The following is a 25,381-nucleotide window of genomic DNA, read 5'->3' as shown; positions in this document are numbered from 1 at the left end:
AGCTGACCCAGTTAAGGAAGAAGTTATGGGAAGGGAGAGATGCCTCCCTCTTACTCAATCAGCATCTGAAGGCCCTTCTCACTGATGACGACCCTGACAACCACCAGGGGCAGGACCTCTGAGAGTAGCTGGCTGAGGGGCGCAGGCTGGCAGAGTGCCTTGTCCGCAAGCTCAGCCCAGGTAAGGCAGTCACAGGCCCTGATGACGCAAAATCCTAGGCTTCTGAGAAGACTCCAGACCTCCACACCTGAATAATGACAATTTTATTGGTGGTCTTTCTTTCCACTAGGCATTAGTACCATGACATGACCAGGACTTCCTGTGTAGGAAGAGAGATGAGAAACCCATGGGTTGGAGGTCACAGTATGGCAAAATCTTCCTTCTTCCTTGATGGAACTGGCCTTTGGAGCAAGAAGCATCATCCATCCAGTTTTAAAGGACAGGAAGGAGGATGTGACAGGAAGCAGCTTGTAAGAGTAGAGCAAGCCCTGGACTAAGAATGGAAGTTCCCAGGCTCTATTCTCAGCAATGTCTTAGTAACTGTGGGCCAGCGATTTATCCTTCCTGGATGTCTGTGTCTAACTGGAAATGGGGACAAATTATCTCCTGCATGGTAGATACAGCATTCAAATGTGGGAACACACATGAATGAATTTCAGAATAAGGCAAAGACCCTCACTGTGTGATGTTAGATAAGGTAGTTGATGTGGTAGCATGTGGTGTTAGGAAAGTTGTTAAGACTGGAACACTCTTCGTAGAGAGAATTTTCTGGGACAACACAGCAGAAGCTACTTGAAGGGTCTGTGAAGTCCCCTGATGTATGGAGCGGTGGGTGACAGGGTTGTTTGTCCTTTCCTAAGAGAAAGAAATAGGTTTTCGTGAGAGCTGTGAGGGGATGTGGAGTCTGTGCCTGGGAATCAGATCTGCGGCCAGAAGAGGAAGACAGCTGCTGAAGTCCAGAGAGAAGATGGACAAGGCTCCAGTGATATGAGGGGGAAAAGGCCTTTTTAATTTGTTCCCATGTCACGATGGTGGTTCTCCAGATTAGAAACACATTGCCAGGGCAAAAAACGTGAGAGCTAAAGATGAAACACGAGGGCTTTCAGTGCAACACTGACTTGTACATAGATGTTCATGTCTCAGTGCTCATATATCTGACTGTGTTTGCAGTGGGTGAAGTGGGAAATATCTGAATGGACACTACTGCATTTGTTTGCAGAAAATGATGAAGTTGGAAATGAAGATGCTAAAGATGAGAAAGTTGAAAAAGTCCAAGGACCACTTGCCTCCAGGTAACAATGAATAATCAGGAGCTGGTAATGGGTAGGTAAAATATGGAAAAGGCCTCAGAAAGAAGACGAGAGGTGTAGGTTGTCATGGATTCTAGATGCAAGGAAAAAATTGCAGATTGTATTGATTTAGTGCACTCACTTAACAGTGAAATAGCCCTGTTGACATGGTTGTCTGTTTTCTTTGTGGTACTTGGAAGCATGACCTGAGGAGAACTTACCAGCCTTAGGGATTTCCTGCACACACAGATGAAACCCGTTCTCTTCTGTAGTGAAAACCAGGAGGAGTTTCGTATCTGCTTCCTACACAGTTGTCATTAGGTTCTTATTAGTTAAGGTAAACAGCAAAGAGTTAACAAGGAGAGGAATTAGGAAGTAACTAGCAAAGTTAAACACCAAGAAAAGTACCTAGACCAAAAATACTCGCTTTTCAAATCACAATATTAGAAGAAGAAGGCCTAGAAGTCACACCATCTCTGGAGTCTACAATGGCTCAGCATGTATTTTCTTGGCCATAGTATGTTACATTCAACCCAACTGAGCCACATGGTGTAGCAGCTGTTAGGGTTCTTCATGTGCTGTGTGTTACATCTACACCATACAGGGATAGCTGAGTCTCCTCCCTCCTCAGATCCTACCTGCCCAGTGCAATGAGCTCCAGCTGCTCTCTTCTTCTCAGGCCCCTGTGGCAGCCACACTCTGTTGCAGAGAGGAGGATTGCCTGTTCCCTCTTCAAGGGAACCACCCCTTTGCTTTTTGGGACCACTCACTTATGCCTCCTGTCAAAACAGATTTAATCTTCTGTCATCTCTGTTATCTCTATCCCACCTGGCTCATCAGTGGAGGTACAGGAGGCTGAAGAAAAGGAAGTCCCTCAGAAGTCACTGGAGGAATATTCTGCCACTTGCTTAATTTGCCATGACTCTTCTGATTCCCACCAGCCTCAGAGGTGTGCCAAAATCACACCTGAGGAAGAGAAAGTCGACTCTGCTCTCGATGTAGGCAGTGAATCTTCACATTACGAAGGGGAGGAGGAAGTGCTAAACATTCTCCCATGTAGCCTCTATATTCTTTGTCCTTTGTACCTCTGCCTAGACTAAGAAAGTTCAACTCTGAGGACAGGGCCTATAGATACATATTGGTTTGAATCAGGAAGTGTAGGATTAAATATTAAACACAGATATCAGGTGGGTCAGGGGGCTTCCCTCTCCTCCTCAGCCCATGTCATGCCTTAGTCTCTCTGGCCCCAGTATCAGGTTATTGGACCTCAAGTAGGTGTGATAAACTCATACCCACCTGTGTACAGGAGGTATACAGGAGGCATCTGTCAGACCTCCTATCTTGGATCCAATGTCTTTTGTCTCCTGCAGTGATGTAATTTGTGTCCCTGAACAATGTCCTTGGAGTATGCCTGTCAAAGGTAATTGGCAGCCTTGCCTATAGATTTGGGGATGTCATTACCTTGGTTTTGTTCTCAGCTGCAGTCTCTATTCTCCTTTAAGTTGGCTTATCTTTAAATTGGCTTATCTTAGCTTAGCATTCACCTCAAAACCTGAACATAAACACTTCTATCTTTGCCTTGCTTATAAGTTCCCGTAAAGCAAGCTGAGGCCTGAGTTCTCCACCCTACTAATGGCCAATTTTTCTGTGTAACACCATAGAATCTTTTTTATTATGCGAGGATTTTTAGAATTTATCCTTCAGTTCAGTCTTGTGTATAAATTCCTCTAAACATTCAACAACCATGACATCCACAGAGATAACTCAATATTGCAGCAACACTTCTAGAAAGTAGTTAATCCAGTTCCTGAAGATCTTGGGGAAATGTTTTGTTTAACTGCTTAACAGACAGGCCAGAGAATATGCAATTATGATGTACCAGAAGAGGAAGATTCTGCCCCATGGGCCTGGAAAGCAGGTTCATCTACTTCTTCCAAGACTTAACCCAGGGCATCCTAGACCTTTTCTCTAAGAATACCATATTCTTATGCTGAGAATGTTAATGCCCTTGTGTTATGATTGGACACTAATTTGGTCATGTGTGGAGTATGATTTGCTTAATTTGATCCTCTCTTCTGAATTTATTTGCAGAAAATCAAAATGATAATGAGGAAGAGGACGGGAAATAGCCAGTGTCCCCCAGGTAACTCTGATTTTTGAGCTGGTTGTTCAATAGTGACATCTGGAGGATGACATCAGGGAAAAATAGGAGTTTATGAATAGGACTATTTTATCCATTCAGTTAACTACAAGTTATTCTTTTGAACAATGTTTTCTTTTTTCTTGTGGTACTCATATACGTTTCAATCTCTTTCTTTTTTCTTGTGGTACTCATATACATTTCAATCTCTCTCTCCCTTTCTTTCTCCTTCCTTCCTTCCTTCTTCCTTTTCTTTTTTTTTCTCCTTCCTCTCTTTTCTTTTCTTTTCTTTCTTTCCTGATAGGGTTTCACTCAGTCATCCAGGTGGAGTACAGTGCTACTATCATGGTTCACTGCAGCTTTGACCTTCCTGGCTCAAGTGATCCTCCTGCTTAGCCTGGTTTCCATTGCTTAATCCCTCTCAAGCGTAGTAACCTACAATCAGTTGACCCAAGTGAATTCACCAAACTCATGGATTTTTTGATATCACTTGTCCTCTTCTGTGTGGTTAAATCCAGGGTGAGATACCTGTTAGGTGTCAGCATGTTGGCAAGTATTTGACCACAAGAGAAGAAAATTGAGTAAAACCCCAACTCCATATTATGTCAAAATATGTTGCTTCTTTTTTCTCATGAACTTCTAATCTGGGCAATTCGCTGAACATGAGCCATCTCTATCTCTCTATCTTTCTCTTTCTCTCACTATCTCATGGCAGCCACACTCTGTCCCACCAAGAAGAGAATAATTTTTACCTTTTATTAGGTCAGCCCCTTTGCTTTCTGCAACCGTTGGCTTATGCCTTCTGTCAAATCCATCTAGGACTCTGTGGTCCCTGACCCCCTTGAATCAACCTTAGACCTTCCTACCCTGCCAGTCTCAGCAGGGAGGTGCCACAGGTGGCAGAGCATGAAGTCTCCTGAGAGCCACGGGATGAATGTTGTTTGACTCCTTTGATTCCTGCTGACCTGTCTGGCTCCCATCTGTCTTACAGAAGCACCTTGTACTCATTTGAGAAACAGCAAGTCTGCTTGGCTCTTGATGGGGGAGGAGTGCTCCACTGTGAATGTGATAAACATCCAAATGATGTCTCAGGTAGACCTCATAATCCTTGCACCCTGAGCCCCAGAGTGGGGCTTAGAGATGTCGTCAATGTGCCCAGGAATCATAGACATGAGTTGTTTTGAATCAGACTCTAGAGTTGAATTTGAAACATCAACATGGGTTGGGTCAGTGAGCTCTGCTCTCTTCCTTGTCTCAGACCATGCCTATGTCATCTTGGGCCCACTATCAGGATATTGGACCCAAGACAGATGTGACAAATTCACACCAATCTGTGCAGCATATTTCCAAGAAGTGTCTGTGAGATGTCTTAATTTGAATAAAACTTGTCTTGCCAGCTATTATTGTATTCCTTATAAATTTCTTTTCCCAACTATGTCCCTTGAGGTTCTATGACTGCCCAAGGCCAGTGGTATCTTTGTCTACCTTTCTGTGGAAGATGATACCAAGGTTTCATTGAACCTAGCCCTATTCTCTATGTCTTTGATGTTGGCTTGTTGTAGCTAAGCAGGCCATTGCCTTGCTGGTATGTTTCTGGAAGCAAGACTGAGCACTGTCACTTCTAGATGCCCAAATAGCCAATGTTACTGTGTAGCACAGAGATTCATTTTGATTTAAGAGTATGTAGATTCCCTCCATCCTTCTAATTTCAGCATCTAAAATGCTGTAAACTGTGAACAATGTTGGAATTTGATGAGGAAAGGCTACATACTGCAGTTTCCTTTCTAGAAAACATCTGGGGGCATTTTCTTTGAATTTGTATGAAAAATATTGCTTACCTGTTTGCACAGTCTCAGGACAGATCATGTTGAGATAATGATCTTCAAGAATAGGGATATTTCACCCCTAGGCTCAGAGAAACCCAAGGCATTTCTATCATGACAGGACCTCAGGCCTCTGAAAATATTTCTCTCACAGTGTCCTGTTCTCACACTGAGGAGACTGATGTCTCTGTGTTAGGGTTGGACAGAGGATTGTTCATGGGTGTAGGAGAATCTGCTCAATGTGTCCCTCCCTGTCTGAAATTATACACAGAACTTGAACATGACCAAGAGTAGGTAAAGGACCAAGACCCATCAGGCCCTAGGTAACTCTAAGGAATTGCAGACAGTTAATTCAGTGTGGACATCTGGAGACTCTGAATGCAGGAAAAATAAGAATGTGCTGAATATTGGTTCCATCTGTTCAGCCAATCATGAAATATTTATATTATTAGAATTGTTTGTTTTCATTCTATAGCCATATTTATATTTCCCCCTCTTATTAATTCCTCTCAATTGTACTAATCTCTCTTCGGTTGACTCAGTTGAACTCATCTATCAGAGATATTTTCTGAAGTCCCCTTTTCTATAATTTTTGTTTAATGCACATCTGATGTCTGTGCTTTGGCATTACCATATGTGCAAGTATTTGATAGCATGAAAGTGAATGAAAAAATTCATATCTTGCTACGATATTGAGAAAAAGAGATGTGGGGGATACAATATCTCTAAGAGTCTAGGAAGACTCAAGAGCCCATGTTCATTTGGCCACTGCATGCTGCTATGAATACAATTTATGCAAAAGTGCTCAATGCACCATGATGTCCCTCTGCATGCACTGTGTGTCATGGCTGTTTTGTACAGGGATCGTTCCATCTCCTTCATCATTAGCTCATTGTCTGCTCAGTGCACTGAGCACCTGTTGCTCTCTCTCTTCTGCCCCATATGGGGAAGGATTGTTCTATCTCCCTGAGGGGCCTGCCCTTTCCTTCCTCTGGCCCCTCCTGTAGGCCTCCCTTTAGAGCCAGCTGGGCACTGTGGTTTTGCTTCCCTCTGGTGTTTATCTTCAGTCTTCTTCATCCACCAGGCCCAGCAGGCAGCTGCTGGAGATGGAAGAACTCGATGTCTCAGAGGACTCACTGGATGAAAGTTACTTGACTCCTTCAATTGAATATGACCTATGTGACTGCCACCAGGCTTACAGTAAGTAGCACCTTCTGCTTATTGGAGGAACAGCTCGCCTGCTTTGCTATGGATGCAGTCTGTGAGTACTTCATCCCAAAGGTCATAAAGCTCTACTTGTCTCCCTTCCAGGCAGCCTGTTTTTTTGTTTCCTGCAATTTGTGCAGGCTAAGACATGACATCCTTGTACTTAGATTGTTTTGAGTCTGGCTCTTGGATCCAGTTTTAAACACAGACATCCAATGGGCGGAACTTTACTCTTCTCTTGTCCTAGGTGACTCCGTTGTCACCAGGCACTTTCTCACAAGAGTGGGATATGGGTATCAAGATAGGCCTGAGAGGGGGAATGGTGAGGGGCAATTGCAAATGTTCAGCCACCTGTAGCTCAGCTGAAGACATTTGTATGAAAGACCTCCTTCTTTAAGATAAGACATCTCTCTTTGATGAAAGTATGTTGCTAATTGCATTTCCTGGACAGTACCCTTCACTATTCTCTGGTCATCCAGTTGTGTTGGCAGTTTTGCCCAATTATTTTGGAGGTCTGTTTTCATGATTCCTATGTCCCAGGCCAGATTCTTAACTTCTTCTGAGGTGACTTCCCTCCAGCTGAAGCAGGCTAGTGTCCCATCCTGCCTGCATGGCCATGGCTTTCATTCTCTGTGGAGCACCAGTGATTTTTTTCCATGTGTGAGTTTATAATTTAAATCATGTATCTGGTCTCAGTGTCATAGTGTCACATAAACCATCACCAATGAGTGTCCCTGATGAGGTGCTGGCCTAACTGATGAGCAAAGCCCATCATGTGGTTGGAACCATGTGGTTCCCATCCCCATGATCTCCAGAAGATCCTTCCTGTTGAGTGGGCACCCTATGGGGCAGCAGCTTCACAGGGTGTGTGGAGAAAAAATCCAATTTTCATTTCTTCTCACTCATTCGATTTTTTGGAGTTCTGAGAATTGCATGTGGATTTTTGAGCATTTTACCCATCACATCATCTTGTGGTAGGAGCAAGTAACTCTGTCATGCTCTCCAATATATCTCACTATGTTCTAATGAAATTAGCAATTAACATATTGGTCCTGGATTGTGTTTTCGTGGGTAAGTGTCTTTTGTGCTAGGATCATTCTGTTTCCTGTTTTCCGTTTCTCCTTGAGGTTCAAAGAAGCAAAGGCTTTTCTCAGGATCACAGGGATTCATGATACAGACAAAATACGCATTTACCTTGTCTCTGTTGTGTGCCATGCCCCTTGCCAAGTGAGCTCTGTCTACACTTGTCTCTGGCCCATTCAGTGCTCAAGGGACACTCCCAAGTAGGTGGTGGCATCGCCGTGTTAGAGCTGAAGGCTGTGTTGAGGCTCAGCAAGATCCCTCACTTGCCTCATAGGTGATGGCCTGACTAGTATTGGTCTCACAGTGCGGTCTCCATCTACTTCTCTGCAGTGGCTTCTTTCAGGGGCTGAGCTTGGATGGGTGCTCACCCTTTTTCCTTTTCCTGATTTCAAAATTATTTCAAATCATTTTGAAATAATTTCAAGTTAAACAGAAAAGCATCCAGTCTGGTACAAAGAGCTCCTGTAGCCCTGATACCGATTCCCTAAGAAAGAAAACCTTGTGCGATGGGTTCGAACTTCCTCCTCTGTGCCAAGAGGACCTATAGACATCTACAGAACTCTCCACCCCAAATCAACAGAATATACATTCTTCTCAGCACCACATCACACTTATTCCAAAATTGACCACATAGTTGGAAGTAAAGCACTCCTCAGCAAATGTGAAAGAACAGAGATTATAACAAACTATCTCTCAGACCACAGTGCGATCAGACTAGAACTCAGGATTAAGAAACTCACTCAAAACCACTCAACTACATGGAAACTGAACAACCTGCTTCTGAATGACTACTGGGTACACAATGAAATGAAGGCAGAAATAAAGATGTTCTTTGAAACCAATGAGAACAAAGACACAACATACAAGAATCTCTGGGACACATTCAAAGCAGTGTGTAGAGGGAAATTTACAGCACTAAATGCCCACAAAAGAAAGCAGGAAAGACCTAAAATTGACACCCTAACATCCAATTAAAAGAACTAGAGAAGCAAGAGCAAACAAATTCAAAAGCTAGCAGAAGGCAAGAAATAACTAAGATCAGAGCAGAACCGAAGGAGATAGAGACACAAAAAACCCTTCAAAAAATCAGTGAATCCAGGAGCTGGGTCTTTGAAAAGATCGACAAAATTGATAGACCGCTAGCAAGACTAATAAAGAAGAAAAGAGAGAAGAATCAAATAGATGCAATAAAAAATGATAAAGGGGATATCACCACTGATCCCACAGAAATACAAACTACCATCAGAGAACACTATAACACCTCTACACAAATAAACTAGAAAATCTAGAAGAAATGGATAAATTCCTCGACACATACACCCTCCCAAGACTAAACCAGGAAGAAGTTGAATCCCTGAATAGACCAATAACAGGCTCTGAAATTAAGGCAATAATAATTAATAGCCTACCAACCAAAAAAAGTCCAGGACCAGATGGATTCACAGCTGAATTCTACCAGAGGTACAAGGAGGAACTGGTACCATTCCTTCTGAAACTATTCCAATCAATAGAAAAAGAGGGAATCCTCCCTAACTCATTTTATGAGGCCAGCATCATCCTGATACCAAAGCCTGACAGAGACACAACAAAAAAAGAGAATTTTAGACGGATATCCCTGATGATCATCGATGCAAAAATCCTCAATAAAATACTGGCAAACCAAATCCAGCAGCACATCAAAAAGCTTATCCACCATGATCAAGTGGGCTTCATCCCTGGGATGCAAGGCTGGTTCAACATACACAAATCAATAAGCGTAATCCAACATATAAACAGAACCAAAGACAAAAACCACATGATTATCTCAATAGATACAGAAAAGGCCTTTGACAAAATTCAACAGCCATTCATGCTAAAAACTCTCAATATATTAGGTATTGATGGGACATATCTCAAAATTATAAGAGCTATTTATGACAAACCCATTGCCAGTATCATACTGAATGGGCAAAAACTGGAAGCATTCCCTTTGAAAACTGGCACAAGACAGGGATGCCCTCTCTCACCACTCCTATTCAACATAGTGTTGGAAGTTCTGGCCAGAGCAATCAGGCAGGAAAAAGAAATAAAGGGTATTCAATTAGGAAAAGAGGAAGTCAAATTGTCCCTGTTTGCAGATGACGTGATTGTATATTTAGAAAACACCATCGCCTCAGCCCAAAATCTCCTTAAGCTGATAAGCACCTGCAGCAAAGTCTCAGGATACAAAATCAATGTGCAAAAATCACAAGCATTCTTATACACCAATAACAGACAAACAGAGAGCCAAATCGTGAGTGAACTCCCATTCACAATTGCTTCAAAGAGAATAAAATACCTAGGAATCCAACTTACAAGGGATGTGAAGGACCTCTTCAAGGAGAACTACAAACTACTGCTCAACAAAATAAAAGAGGACACAAACAAATGGAAGAACATTCCATGATCATGGATAGGAAGAATCAATACTGGAAAATGGCCATACTGCCTAAGGTAATTTATAGATTCGTGCCATCCCCTTCAAGCTACCAATGACTTTCTTCACAGAATTGGAAAAAACTAAAGTTCATATGGAACCAAAAAAGAGCCCGCATTGCCAAGACAATACTAAGCCAAAAGAACAAAGCTGGAGGCATCACGCTACCTGACTTCAAACAATACTACAATGCTATAGTAACCAAAACAGCATGGTACTGGTACCAAAACAGAGATATAGACCAATGGAAAAGAACAGAGCCCTCAGAATTGCCACACATCTACAAACATCTGATCTTTGACAAACCTGACAAAAACAAGAAATGGGGAAAGGATTCCCTATTTAATAAATGGTGCTGGGAAAACTGGCTAGCCATATGTAGAAAGCTGAAACTGGATCCCTTCCTTACACCTTATACAAAAATTATTTCAAGATGGATTAAAGACTTAAATGTTAGACCTAAAACCATAAAAACCCTAGAAGAAAACCTCGGCAATACCATTCAGGACATAGGCATGGGTAAGGACTTCATGTCTAAAACACCAAAAGCAATGGCAACAAAAGCCAAAATTGACAAACGGGATCTAATTAAACTAAAGAGCTTCTGCACAGCGAAAGAAACTACCATCAGAGTGAACAGGCAACCTACAGAATGGGAGAAAATTTTTGCAATCTACTCATCTGACAAAGGGCTAATATCCAGAATCTACAAAGAACTCAAACAAATTTACAAGAAAAAAACAACCCCATCAAAAAGTAGGCCAAGGATATGAACAGATACTTCTCAAAAGAAGACATTTATGCAGCCAACAGACACATGAAAAAATGCCCATCATCACTGGCCATCAGAGAAATGCAAATCAAAACCACAATGAGATACCATCTCACACCAGTTAGAATGGCAATCATTAAAAAGTCAGGAAACAACAGGTGCTGGAGAGGATGTGGAGAAATAGGAACACTTTTACACTGTTGGTGGGACTGTAAACTAGTTCAACCATTGTGGATGTCAGTGTGGCAATTCCTCAAGGATCTAGAACTAGAAATACCATTTGACCCAGCCATCCCATTACTGGGTGTATACCCAAAGGATTATAAATCATGCTGCTGTAAAGACACATGCACACTTATGTTTGTTGCGGCACTATTCACAATAGCAAAGACTTGGAACCAACCCAAATGTCCATCAATGATAGACTGGATTAAGAAAATGTGGCACATATACACCATGGAATACTATGCAGCCGTAAAAAATGATGAGTTCATGTAATTTGTAGGGACATGGATGAAGCTCGAAACTATCATTCTCAGCAAACTATCGCAAGGACAAAAAACCAAACACTGCAGTAAACTATCGCAAGAACAAAAAACCAAACACGCATATTTTCACTCATAGGTGGGAATTGGACAATGAGATCACATGGACACAGGAAGGGGAACATCACACTCTGGGGACTGTTGTGGGGTGGGGGGAGGGGAGAGGAGTAGCATTGGGAGATATACCTAATGCTAGATGACGAGTTAGTGGGTGCAGCGCACAAGCATGGCACATGTATACATATGTAACTAACCTGCAAAATGTGCACATGTACCCTAAAACTTAAAGTATAATAATAAAAATAAATAAATAAAAGAAAAAAAGATAAGAGGACACCATGACAACAGCAAGGGAAGGATGGAGGACGGACCTGGGGAGTGCAAAAGGCTCCTTTGCGTTCTCATGGAGCCCACGATGATGTGCGAAGGACGCATGGAGGGAATGAGACCCACTGTGAACCCCTCATTCCCAGCCAGTTGGTACTGTCTCACCCCTCTTTAGTGGTCATCCATCCACCTGCCCCAATATGGACTTATCCGCATCTGTTGCCTGTCTTGACCTGAGAACCCTCATCCAGTGCTGGGGCCTGTGTGAACTCTCTTATGTGGCCTTCTATGCACTGGGCCCCTAAAGACAGCTTTGCATGGAGAAGAAGCTGAAAGTGCAGGATAAGAAGAAAGAGGAATTTAATCCCTAGCTTCATCTTGAATCACCTTCACTTAACTGCATCGAGAAATGATCAGAGGTAGCCTTCCCAATCTTTGACTCAGTTCCTGAGGATGATCATTCCATTACAGGCATAACCTGGGAGACATCGCAGGTTGGATTCCAGACCACCACAATAAAGACAATATGGCAATAAAAAAACAAAAAACAAAAAAAAACCAAAACCAAACACTGCATGTTCTCACTCATAGGTGGGAATTGAACAATGAGAACACCTGGTCACAGGAAGGGGAATATCACACACTGGTGTCGGTCGTGGGGTGGGGAGAGGGGGGACGGATAGCATTAGGAGATATACCTAATGTAAATGACCAGTTAATTGGTGCAGCACACCAACATGGCACATGTATACATATGTAACAAACCTGCACGTAGTGCACATGTACCCTACAACTTAAAGTATAATTAAAACAAACAAAAAGAAAACCTTGTGCACTTTGTCTGTCCCCAGAGCCAGCACCTCCTCCAGTCCCTCCATGGGGAGATCCAGCTCCAGGAGGCTCTCCCTGGAAAGTCAGGAGCAGAAAGTTCCTGCTGTCCTCCACCCCCTGTCCTCAGAGGTTCTGCTCTGAATTGGGCTGTTCTGGTAAAGCTGTGGGGCTCTGCCTCAGAAACACCGCAGCCAAGATGGGGCTCCCCTGAGGAGGAAGGGAAATGCTCAGACACATGTCTCAGAAGTGTGATGTGTGCAGTGTGGGACGGCCCTGCCAGGGCATCATGAAACATGGGCCAGAGAGGCCAAATGCTTCTTTGCAGATGATTGGGATGAATGAATGCACCATGCAGACTGTACAAGGATGTATCCTGTGTGTGGTTTCACACACTATGTGTGAATAGTGTGTATAGGGCACAGCCTTGACCCCAGCAGCAGTGACACAGGAGGTCGGCTCTGCCGCATCCTCTCTTGGCAGGGAAAACGTTGGCAGAATCAGTGAGAAGACAACCTAAATTATAACTTGATCTTTTATTGGGGGCTTTTCCCTACCTGCCCAACTAATAAAATGTACAGTACTTCAGAAGTTTCAGAAAATATTTTATATTTTCTTGTGCAAATTCTAGGAATATTCAAAGTATAAGTTTAATAAGACTCAGTAGTCTGAAAAATAGTGATAAAATGACATGATGAAATTAAGTAGTGATGATTAATAACATTCCTAGAGCTTGATTTTTGTCCAAATGCAGAGGGCAAGAATGGGGAGACCTGCGTTTGAACAGTCTTTACCAACCAGATTTGCTGTTTCAAGATGTTTTCCCTGTCAGCCCAATATAAACTATCATTAAATCTTACTGATGTCCTTAGTGACTGATGGGTGATGATTAGTAAACTGTGTCCTGAGTAACTATGGAGGTCACACCAAGCCGAGAGTAGGGCTTGTGGACAAAGACCAGAGGCTGGAAGGCACCCAGTGCAGGGCTGGGGCCAGTGAGGGGCCATCCTGACTCCAGCAGAGAATTTGTATGAGGGAGTGGTAGGAAGGGATATTGGATGAGAATATCAGCCAGAAGTTAGAAGAAGCACAAAGGCAGGGTGGGGGGTGAGAGTCATGTAGTGGGCAATGGAGAGAAAGTTTTCAGAAGTGAGTGGGAATGTGATAAGAACAGGGTGATAAAACTGGTGAGACAACTGCCAGTATAGAGATGGCAGAATCAGAGAAGGTAGTTAGGGAGACTGTATGAAGCCAGGCATGAGTGATGAGAGTCTGATATAACTGCTCTCAGGAAGGTGAAGTAGAGTAGATACGTGAAAGACATTTTACGAAAAACTTAAGGAAATCTTGGTGAGAATGAGGATGTGTAGAGGGAGGAGAGGGAGGAGCTCCACAGCAATGTGGAGCAGGTCCTGAAGGCTCCGTCCCCCTCCTGAGCTGACCTTGGATTGGCGGAGGCCATTCGAAGTCTCTCATTAGGTCACCTTCTGAGAATGTGTGTTTTTCTCCCTATGGAAATATAAATAATTTTTATCAGGGAATACAGCCCAGACCCCACTGGAGGAGTGGGTAATATGAAGATTGAGCCTTGTGTTACCTCCATAAAGGACAACAAATTCTGATCTATAGCACTTCTGGCCCCTAAATTTTCATAAAGAGACTGATTCCTCTACTACATTGCTTAAGGCTGCTAATAACCACTGTATGGTAATAGAATGTATATGTGTGGGGAGGTGGTAAAACTATTATAGGCAACAGGAAATTAAAAATGCCCTAGGACCCTGAAAAGTTCACCTCACTTAGTATTTGGTCTATAATATTCCAACTCCCTTTTTCACCACTCCTTCCCAAAGCCTTGAGGCTCTAAATCTTCCCCTGTTCTTATTCTCCTATGTGCTTAGATAAACAACTCTTCCTCTCCTGTGTTCTGGAGGCTCTCTAGAACTTTCACTGTAGGACACAGGAAAAAGATAAATAATAATGAATAATAGGCATGACCTTGTTAGACAATGCAAGCCCTCAGGGGCCAAGTGGGGGTTTTTCAGTAAATGGATACTCTAGCCTGGGCACCTGTGGTCTCAGCATCTCCAGTCACAGACATGAAAGGTGACATCGTCTTCGTTTACATGTCTGTCTTTGTGGCCTGGTGTACTGGGTGGTTTTATGGAGAGGCAGGGACATCAGAGATGGGCATTTTGGGGATGCTTAGCAAAGGGGAAACTGAAATTGTTTCTACTGAACCCCCTTCTCCTTTCAGTTCCCACGCAGGAGGTCTGTCCCCAAGGGCCTTGGAGTGGAGACTTGAGCCACTGCCTGTTGAGGTGCAATCTTCACATGCACAACTGGAGGCAAGCACCCTGGTGCTCAGTTGTATGCAATTGCAGCTGGATCAACGGTTTGATTATGGCTATGGCATAGTCAGGCGGTGCATTTCCTCCACCACCCGGACCTTCACAGCCAAATCTGATTCTGGGAACCAATGGCCCTTCCAAGGTAGGGAAGGAAAGGGGAATAGGAAACTCTAATCCAGGTGCTGGCTGTCATGGTGTTGTGGGTGGAGGAGACAAGGGGGCCTCTGCATGCTCACTGAGGATCAACTTGAAATCCACGTTGCTCTAATGTAGTGAAGTGAGTAAGGACCTGGGATTTATGATCAAATCTGCTCTCAGGTCCTGGATTTGCCACTTACAGTTGTTCACCTTGGCCAAGTTATTTGTCTTTTTTGTATTTGTCTTTTTTGTATATCTCATTTCCTCAGAAATTATATCTACCTGTAATCATTGTTGAGAGAATTAATTATGAGAATTTCCAGAGTGCTGTGTTCAATAAGAATTGCTCAATAAACCTATGAATAGATGTTATCTAATTCTTTTATCTTTCTGGCAAATTAACACTTAGAATGTGACTTCACATGTGTTTTTTCATCTGAGGTAGAACGATTTTTAAGATCTCTGCTTTTAAGGGACCCCTCTTCCTTTGCTTTCTCAGTAAGTCTCATTTGCCAATTTCCTCCCTCTCCTTCGCCATCCCTTATTAAGCTAATTTCCCCCCATTAGGCACTTTCAATAACAATGTATTAGCCACATTTAATAAAAATAGAAATTCTGGTCCCACAAGTCAGTCTCCTGACATATCCAGCTTATTTTTTTTTTCTGTTTTTACACTCTCTTTGAAATAAAGGATAACTTTCATATGTAAAGAGTACAAATCAGTTTCTTTCATGATACTCCATTTAATTCACCATCTCCACAGCTATGTCCTCTGTTTTCTTCTCACGAGGATCCACTTCTGCTCAGATTTTCATCATTCTGGGTCATGTTCATCCTCACTCTCTGTCCCTCTCACTATCTCCTTCTGGAGCCTCTGGGGCTGCCTGGTGCTCCTCTGTCAGGTGATGCCCCCATCTGAGACATCAGGAGATGCATATTCTCAGGAGCCGGTGAGGGTCATGTGAAGTGATGAGCACCAGTCTGGCTCCAAGGAGAGGTTTCATGGAAAGTGCTCAGTGAGTGTCAGGGGTGCATAGTTCCTGACATGTGCTGTGATAACTTGTAGTATTTAATCCTCTTTTCTTTCTTCCTGTCTCTCTTTTACTTCTCCATATATTCCAACAGCTCCAAATGGAACTAACCTTACTGCTTCAGACACTGTCTCTCCTGCTCACTTTTTTCCAGAGTCCTGAGCATGAACCAAGCTCCAGGCAAGAAGATAGAATGAATGCTTTCTGTTTTATTTTCCTTCACCTGGTGATTTCTTCTTGCTGTCTAACAGGTCATTTGTTTTTCAGCACACCTTCTATCTCATTCTTCTCATGTTTCTAATTGGTTTTTCCAACTTCAACAGAGCAGGATAATGATTATAATATTATGTTCAATATCTCCTAAGATATTGAACATAATTATGTAATTATTCAATTAGATTAACATATATTGGTATATACACTTACATCATTTGTCATATACATTATATATATTTGGTTTGTATATTATATGGAGTGTATATATATGAAATATATATTTATGCAAGTTTTATAAATTCACCAGGTTTAGTCTTCCCTACTTCTTTTCTTTCATGAGATGTTCCTTCAATTTTGATTTTGCTTGATTTTTATAATCCCCCCCTTTAAAAAAGCACGGCCTATATCCAGTATACTTTCCTTGGCTTTGCCTTATACTCTTGGGAGCTATTTATGTTCACTAATTTAATTTTTCTTGAATATTTTTATCAGTTGGGGGCACTTTTGTCTTCCAGTAATCTTATCATTAATGTAAGAAAAATCAACAACAATAAAAAATCAAAGTGTCCCTACTGGGTTCACCTCACCTCTTGGACTTTTACATCTAAAGCCACTTTCTTTGATATTACTCTTGGGTAAAAGAGTAAGTTGCAGTAAGATCATGGATAATAGTGGATCCTGATGGCTGTGGTTTTATTTTTAGAGCTGGGTTTGGAGCCTTCCCTTAGAATGAAGAACCCTCCCCAACTGGAGGATGATGATCTTGAAGGTCCAGCTGACAACATGCATGGGTGTCAAGTCATTGGCCACATTCATGCCTCAAGTGTTCTGAAACAGATTATCAAGAGAAAACTGCTGTTGAGCAAGTTCAGACTGGCTTGCAGATTCCCTTGCCTTAAAGCTTAAGGTACAGAGGTAATCACATCAGTGGCTCTTAGATGCACTAATTCCTTATTTATTTCTGTCTATGATGACAGCTCATTCTCCCAATACATTTTTTTGGTCTTACTTCTGTGTCCCATGGGCTGCCACCCTGCCAAGCCCTCCCATCCTCATCTCCTGTTTGCTCTCTGAGCTCTACTCTGTTCCTACTGTTGTCCTGATAGTCCCTCTCCTGGCAACAGGAGAGACTGGCTCCACTCTCCTGACCCAAAGAGCATATTTTAAACTTCTGAACAGCAGTTCTTTGCCTGAAATCACAATTTTTTTTTCTTTTCTTTTTTTTTTTTGGCGTATTTGCTTTTCCTTCCCCAAACTCCATTACCTCTTTCTGGAGGGAGCATTGCCTTAATACATCATTTACACGTAGACTTTCCTCTTGGGTCTGATTCTGAGCAACCCAATAAAATCAACCCTTAATCCTCACCTTATACAAGTGAATGAGAAGTGTTAAAACTGAGCACAAGGAAGTCCAATTAGAAATTAAATTAGAACCTGGGTGACAGGTGGGCATTCCCTACTGGCCTGGAGTCACATTTGTCGTCACCCTTTAGTCAGATGTGCAGCCTAGTGCCAAGGTGGATGGAGTTTTCAGGGACTCAGTGTCTGCACCTCATGGACTCATTTGACCTGACATAAACTGGAGGACATTTATGGCACCCTAAGGGGAAATCAGTCCAAAAGTAGATGCAGAGGGCAGTACTTCAGAACTGCACAGATCATGAGGTGCATCCTAATCTCCCTTTAAAAATTTCTGATTTAAATTCAACTCAGGTGAATTTTGAGGCCAGAGAACATAAAAGAGCATTTTATGATCTAACTTTGGGAAAAGTGAGTCTAGGGCCCAGCTTTATGAATACCCAGGATGATAGACAATAATAGAGGACAATCTGTGCCTTGGACTAGCCCAGTTGATAAGACAGTAATTTAACTGAAATCATTAGAAGGAAGAATAAAATCCATAGAGCTGCTGGGAGCGAAGCCAATTGTGAGAGAAATGGAGAATGGAAAGAAAATGATGGGGAATTGGTTTGGTGCATTCGGTATCTCTAAATCGTGCTGCCGTGCAATAAGCACCTGGTGAGATTTCATTTAACATAAAATCCTTGAACTCACACCTTGAGATTCTCACTTAACTGGTCTGCAGCATGGTTTGGGCATCACTAGCTTTCAAAAGCTCCCATGTGATTCTAATATGCAGCTAAAGACGACGAGGACTTTTGGTCTACTATGATCTCAGGCTATCAACATGGAAGTGCCCCAGATGTGTGACTACTTCTTAGAAAAGGCTAATCCATCAGTCATTGATGAGATTTGTGTTCCCATCTCCATAATACCATTTGTATAACGTGGTTAAAAAAAAAAAGAGAAAAAATCCCAAGAGAAAATGGATGAATTAGACCTCTCTACTTGAAGCACTTTTGCTCAAACTCTTTTGAATACAAGATAAAGTAAGAAATAATTAATACATTTAAATGAAGCATGCAGAAAACAATTTCTCCTTTTATCACACATAATGAAACTTAGTATTTTCCTTTTAACTTGTAAAATAAAACTTGCAGTTTATATTTCCCCACATTGATTTCGCAGTCCACTAATGGGTCTAGCACTACAATATGAAAACTTTATTTTGGTCAATTATTGTAATTCAGTAAAATCCTTAAAGAGAACTCTTAAGTCTTATTCCCCCGAAGAAAGTATAATAATAAATCCAAACTGAAACTCAGGAAATGATTGTATATGTGTACTTCCTTATGCCACTCTTGAAACTGGCATAAAATACTGAAAAGAAATATTTCCCAAAAAAGTACATTGGGAAAAAAAAAGACTGGGAGGGGAAGGAGAATGTAGTAAAAATATAATCCTTTTCAATTTCTACTTTTGAAATTCATTGGTCTAAATATTGAGAATATTTCTAGAAATGTCTTAAGGTGTAAGTAGGTGTGGAATCAGTTTCCCAGAATTAGGGAAAATAAGTTGGGCCTTGGTTACAATACCTGCTCTCTCTCTTTGTTAATTCCACTTTGAGTCTCTACTTTTTCCTTTCTTTCCTTGTCCCCTTTGGAATAACACTTACAACATTTCTTTGTTAAACCTTATTCCTGTCTTAGCCAAGGTCACCCAACAGGCTCTAATGACTGTTGAGACCTCTACATTGAAGCATCTCCTCTCTCTTCCTCCAAAATTTATGAAAAGAACCTGAGGCCTGGGTTCTAGTACCAGGCTTGTCAGTAGGCAAGTCATGTCACCTTAGTTAAACGTTAGCCACATGGCATCAGTGGCTCCTTTATTGTTAAAGGCAGAACTGTACTTAGATGTTGTCTGAGGTCCCTGCTGGCTCTCACATGTAGGGCTCTTCTCATAGCCTACCCACTTCTCTCTAAAAGGCTGATACATAAGTTATAAGGGGGTGGGTTTCTCTGTAGAGGGTCCTCTCCTTCCTGCAGCCCTCTGTTCCTGAGTGTGCATGATTGATTCTGAGCACATCCTCACTGGGAGGTGTAAAAAGACATCACTTTGCTCCAGACAAACGGAATGAGGAGGAAAGTGGTTGATGTTACAAGCTGCTGGTGGGGCGAGGGCAGGGTCCCTATATTCTTTTTTTTTAAATTTTATTATTATACTTTAAGTTTTAGGGTACATGTGCACAATGTGCAGGTTTGTTACATATGTATACATGTGCTATGTTGGTGTGCTGCACCCATTAACTTGTCATTTAGCATTAGGTATATCTCCTAAGGCTATCCCTCCCCCTCCCCCCACCCCACAACAGTCCCTGATGTGTGATGTTTCCCTTCCTGTGTCCATGTGTTTTCATTGTTCAATTCCCACCTATGAGTGAGAACATGCAGTGTTTGGTTTTTTGTCCTTGCGATAGTTTGCTGAGAATGATGGTTTCCAGCTTCATCCATATCCCTACAAAGGACATGAACTCATCAGCTTTTATGGCTGCATAGTATTCCATGGTGTATATGTGCCACATTCTCTTAATCCAGTCTATCATTGTTGGACATTTGGGTTGGTTCCAAGTCTTTGCTATTGTGAATAGTGCCGCAATAAACATACATGCGCATGTGTCTTTATAGCAGCATGATTTATAATCCTTTGGGTATATACTCAGTAATGGGATGGCTGGGTCAAATGGTATTTCTAGTTCTAGATCCCTGAGGAATTGCCACACTGACATCCACAATGGTTGAACTAGTTTACAGTCCCACCAACAGTGTAAAAGTGTTCCTATTTCTCCACATCCTCTCCAGCACCTGTTGTTTCCTGACTTTTTAATGATCGCCATTCTATCCAGTTAATTTTTGTGTATTGTAAAGCTCTGGGGTCCAGTTTCATTCTTCTGCATATGGTTAGCCAGTTATAACAGCACCATTTATTGAATCGGAAGTCCTTTCTGCATTGCTGATTTTTGTCAACTTTGCCAAAGATCAGTTGGTTGTAGGTATGTAGCTTTATTTCTGGGTTCTCTATTCTGTTCCATTGGTCTATGTGTGTAGTTTTGTACCAGTACCATGCTGTTTTGGTTGCTGTAGGCTTGTAGTATAGTTTGAAGTTGGGTAATGTGATGTCTCTAGATTTGTTCTTTTTGCTTAGGACTGCTTTATTTTTGGGGGATCTTCATATAAATTTTTGAATAGTGTTTTCTAATTATGTGAAAAATGATGTTGGCAGTTTGATAGGAATAGTGTTGGATTTGTAAATATCTTTTGGAAATATGGACATTTTAACAATATTGATTCTTCCAATCTCTGAGAATGGAATGTTTTTCTATTTGTTTGTGTTGTCTCTAATTTCTTTCAGCAGTGTTTTGTAGTTCTTCCTGTAGAGATCTTTTACCTTTTTGGTAAAAACTAAAATCCCAGGTATTTTAGTTTTTTGTGGCTATTGTAAATATAATTATGTTCTTGATTTGGCTATCACCTTGAATGTTATAAAGATATAACATGGTATATAAAGATGCCACTGATTTTGTACATTGATTTTGTATCCTGAAACTTTACTAAAGTTGTTTAAAGTTTACTAAAGTTGTTTATCCGATCTAAGAGCCTTTTGACAGAGTCTTAAGGGTTTTCTAGGTGTGGAGTCATATTATCAGTGAAGAGAGATAATTTGACTTCCTTTTTTCCTATTTGGATGCCTTTTGTTTCTTTCTCTTGCCTGATTACTCTGGCTAGGACTCCCAATGCTGTGATGAACAGGAATGATAAAAGTGTGCATCTTTGTTTTTTTTTAATTTTATTATTATTATACTTTAAGTTTTAGGGTACATGTGCACAATGTGCAGGTTAGTTACATATGTATACATGTGCCATGCTGGTGTGCTGCACCCATTAACTCATCATTTAGCATTAGGTATATCTCCTAAAGCTATCCCTCCCCCTTCCCCCCACCCCACAACAGTCCCCAGAGTGTGATGTTCCCCTTCCTGTGTCCATGTGTTCTCATTGTTCAATTCCCACCTATGAGTGAGAATATGCGGTGTTTGGTTTTTTGTTCTTGCGATAGTTTACTGAGAATGATGATTTCCAATTTCATCCATGTGTGCATCTTTGTTTTGTTCCAGTTCTTAGGGGGAATGCTTGCAACTTTTACCCATTCAGTATGATGTTGGCTATGGGTTTGTCATAGATGGCTTTTATTATTTTGAGGTATGTTCCTTTGATGCCTAGTTTGTTGTGAGTTATTATAATGAAGGAATGTTAGATTTTATCAAATGCTTTTTCTGTGTCAATTGAGATGATCATATGATTTTTGTTTTTAATTCTGTTTATGTGGTGAATTATTGATTTGCATATGTTGAACCAAACTTGCATCCCAGGAATAAAGCCTACTTTAGTTGATCAGGGTGAATTAACTTTTTGATGTGCAGTGGATTTTGTTTGCTTGTATATCTTTTTTCTATATAAAAATTAAAATAAGCATATATACTTCTAAAACTACCTATTGATATTTTTATAAAAATACTGTTAAATTTACAAATTAATTCAGAGAGATTTGACATCATTATGATGTTGAATCTTCCCATACAGTAAAATGGTATGCCTTTCAATTTTTTCAAATTTTCTTTTGGGTTAGTTACTAGAATTTGAAGATTTTCTTATTGTAGTTATAGAATATTGCTTGCTAAGACTATGAGTAGCTATTTTATATTATTTCTCATGTAAATGGAGTAATGTCTTTCATTATATCTTCTAACTGTTGAGTATTTATGTACCTGAAAGCCATTGATTTCTATATTTTAAATTGTTCCTTGCTAACTTAGTAAAATTCATTGTCATAGTTTTTCAGTCAATTTAAGGCAGAAGATACTCCAGGTATACAATAAAATGATTTGTACACAGTGAAAGTGTTACATCATTCTTTCCAATTTTAATCCTGCAGTATCTTTTGTTGTTTGATCACACTGGGCAGGACCTAGAGTATGATGTAATGTGCTAGTGGTTATAGTAAAGGTCCTCACGTCATTCTGACTTGGTGTTTCTCTATAAGCTTGAGGCTGGCATGTGGGTTGAAAAGAACATCTTTAATCATGTTAGAGTAGTATACATTTAGACATTTGTATGGAATATTTTTGTTATTTATTCATTTATGCATATCAAGAATGGTTGCCAAATTTTGTCAAATGCCATTTCATTGTCTACAGAGAGAATCGTATGTTTTTTCTCTTTACTTATACAAATATGGTAGAATATACTAACAGATCCTAATACTGAACCGTCCTTGAAAAAACCTACATAGTCAGTATGTATTGTTCCTTGTGCTGCTGGATTGTCTTTCCTAATATTTTAATAACAATTTTTATACTGATATGCATAAGTAAAAGCCAGCTAAGGTTTTCTGTTTTGGGCCATCTTTATGATCTGTATCAAATTTTGCTATTAATATTATAATCACATAATTTTTTAAAAAATGTGAATATATTATTTCTTTCTCTTTTGTTTTTTATCTTTTTCATATTTTGAAACAATCTCTGTAAATGGCCTGGACTTAGGACTCTTTTCAGAGCTGGTAAATTAGTTGTTTATTTTTTTCCAAAATTTTCTTTGAAAATCAGTCTATATAGAATTTTTTCATTTCCTGACACCAGTTTTTATAAATTATACTCTCTTAGGAAAATACATATTTCATTCATCTTTCCATAGAGTTAAGCAATGAAGTCTAGTGTTATCCTTTAAATTTTTTCACTTTCTTTGTTTATTTACCCTTTTCTATTTCATTTTTTTTGGTAAAACTATTTTTGTAATAAAAATTTTTACAAAGTTTTTATAATTTTTATTAAATATATTCTCTATCTTCAGATTATAGAGTTAGATCTGTCACAGTCAGGCCTATTTTGTTAATTCTGTCAGTCAGTCCTCTTTGGCTCCATTTGTCTTTGGCCCAGAAGAATTTTGTGGGGTGGTACAGTAGGAGGGCCAGACCAGGGCCTTCCAAAGCCTATGGCGTAGAGTAGGTTATTGTTTTGCCTGGGTCTAGGATAATACTGTCATCCACACATCAGAAGAGTTAAAATTAAAGACTGACAATATAAAGTATGGGTGATAAGGCAGGGCTTCTGGAACTCCAAACACTGCTGATAGTAAATTGGCATGTAAATTGATATAAACACTTTGGAAAACTCTTTGGCAGCATCCAATGAAGTCTGTGACAGAAATTCAACTCTAGGTATCTACCCAACAGAACTGTATACATATATGTGCTAAAAGTCAGTACAATAATATTTGTAGCATTTTTGTTCATAGTAGTTCCAAACTGCAAATACACCAAAAGTCCATCAGCATTAGAATGAATAAATAAATTATGGAATACTCATTCATTAATTCATTCATTAAATGGAATACTATACAGAAATAAAAATGAATGAGATACATGTGACAATATGGAAAAGTCTCACAATGTTGAGCTAGAGAAATGTGACCCAAAATAATATGTTCTGTGTAATTTTATTTATATAGAATTCAAACACAGACAAACTGATGCCTGGGGACAGAAGTCAGGTTTCTTTCGAGGAGGAAGGAAAGGCTGCTAATTAGGGGCACTTGAGGGGGATTTCTGGAATGCTGGTAATGTCGTATTTCTGAATCTGGGTGGTTGATAGATGGGTGTGTTTTTCTGTGATGAGCCATCAATCTGTACGTGTGTAATTTTGAACTCTTCTATACATATGCTATAGTTCAACAAAAAGAACATTTGGAAAAATCCTGGGGTCCCATATCTGTTGGATTTTCCCTGTCCTGGGAAGATCAGCCTTCTTTTGCAACTCTTTTGACTCTTACTGTCTTGTGTTTTCTTGCTTAAGGAACTGAGAAAGTGGAGGGCTCTGTGTCCACACTCTGAGATGGCTGAGTATGGATGCTGCAGCCCCATACAGATGATCTGCCACATCTTCCCTCCTAGTAGCTCTGGGAGGGCCACGTAGTTTAGGATAAGAGGGCCAGAACTTGACTGGGTGGACTCGTTGAAAATTAGACAGATCTTCAGAGCAGGTACAAGTTTTTGTGCAGAAACAGCAACAAACTCCAAATTGGAGTGGCTCAGTCAGGTATAAAGAGTGGGTACTAATCTGAACATGGGAAATGAAGCCAGCAAGTCAGGAGCCAGAACAGATAGAGCTGCGGTTGAGTACAAGGGTAAAGCATGAGGGTGAGGATTGATTGAGGCACTCACTCTGCCTCCTTGTAGGTACACAGACCATTCAGGGAGCGGGCTGGGAGAGGATGCAGGGGACGAGCACCTGACCAGTGACACCTTCCGTATTTTAATCTGCAAATGGTCTTGAAACAATATTTGTTCTAAGCTCAGACTTCAAAATTTATAAAAACAAGCGTATGCTCATGACAGCATGCACAGTATCCATTGAATGGAACACCTGGAGGTTAGCTGTCTTCTCTAGGGAATTAAAATAAAGGTTTTCTGGAAAGGTGCTTATATCAGTTGCTACCCATGGTACAGTTAGAGCTTAAAATAGCAGAAGGGGCAGGAGCGGGAGTTGTATTGAACTTTGTTTGTCTTTGAATTTTGTTAGGGTCAGAGTAAAACGCAAGAGAATGTTTTGCAAAAACCAGGAAGTCAGAAAGTATTTTTATTCCAGAACAGTTCTGTTGGTGTTAAAATGTCAATTAAATCAGCAGATGGTTAGCTATCCTTTCTAAGGTCAATTATGTAATTTCAGAATTAAAAGGCTGACAAATTGAGCACACATCTATTCCATTTCTTCATCTAAATATA

The 25,381-nt window shown here is 40.7% G+C and overlaps 1 pseudogene; it reads left to right on the top strand.

Moving 5' to 3' along the window:
• The first annotated feature begins 305 nt into the window (after window positions 1-305).
• Window positions 306-17,110, top strand: LOC109026098 (neuroblastoma breakpoint family member 6-like; annotated as a pseudogene).
• Window positions 17,111-25,381: the final 8,271 nt, after the last annotated feature.

This window comes from Gorilla gorilla, chromosome 2 (genome assembly GCF_029281585.2).
Source record: "Gorilla gorilla gorilla isolate KB3781 chromosome 2, NHGRI_mGorGor1-v2.1_pri, whole genome shotgun sequence".
NCBI classification, from domain to species: domain Eukaryota; kingdom Metazoa; phylum Chordata; class Mammalia; order Primates; family Hominidae; genus Gorilla; species Gorilla gorilla.
Note: the sequence above shows the minus strand (reverse complement) of the source record. Positions and strands in the feature narration are given on the sequence as shown.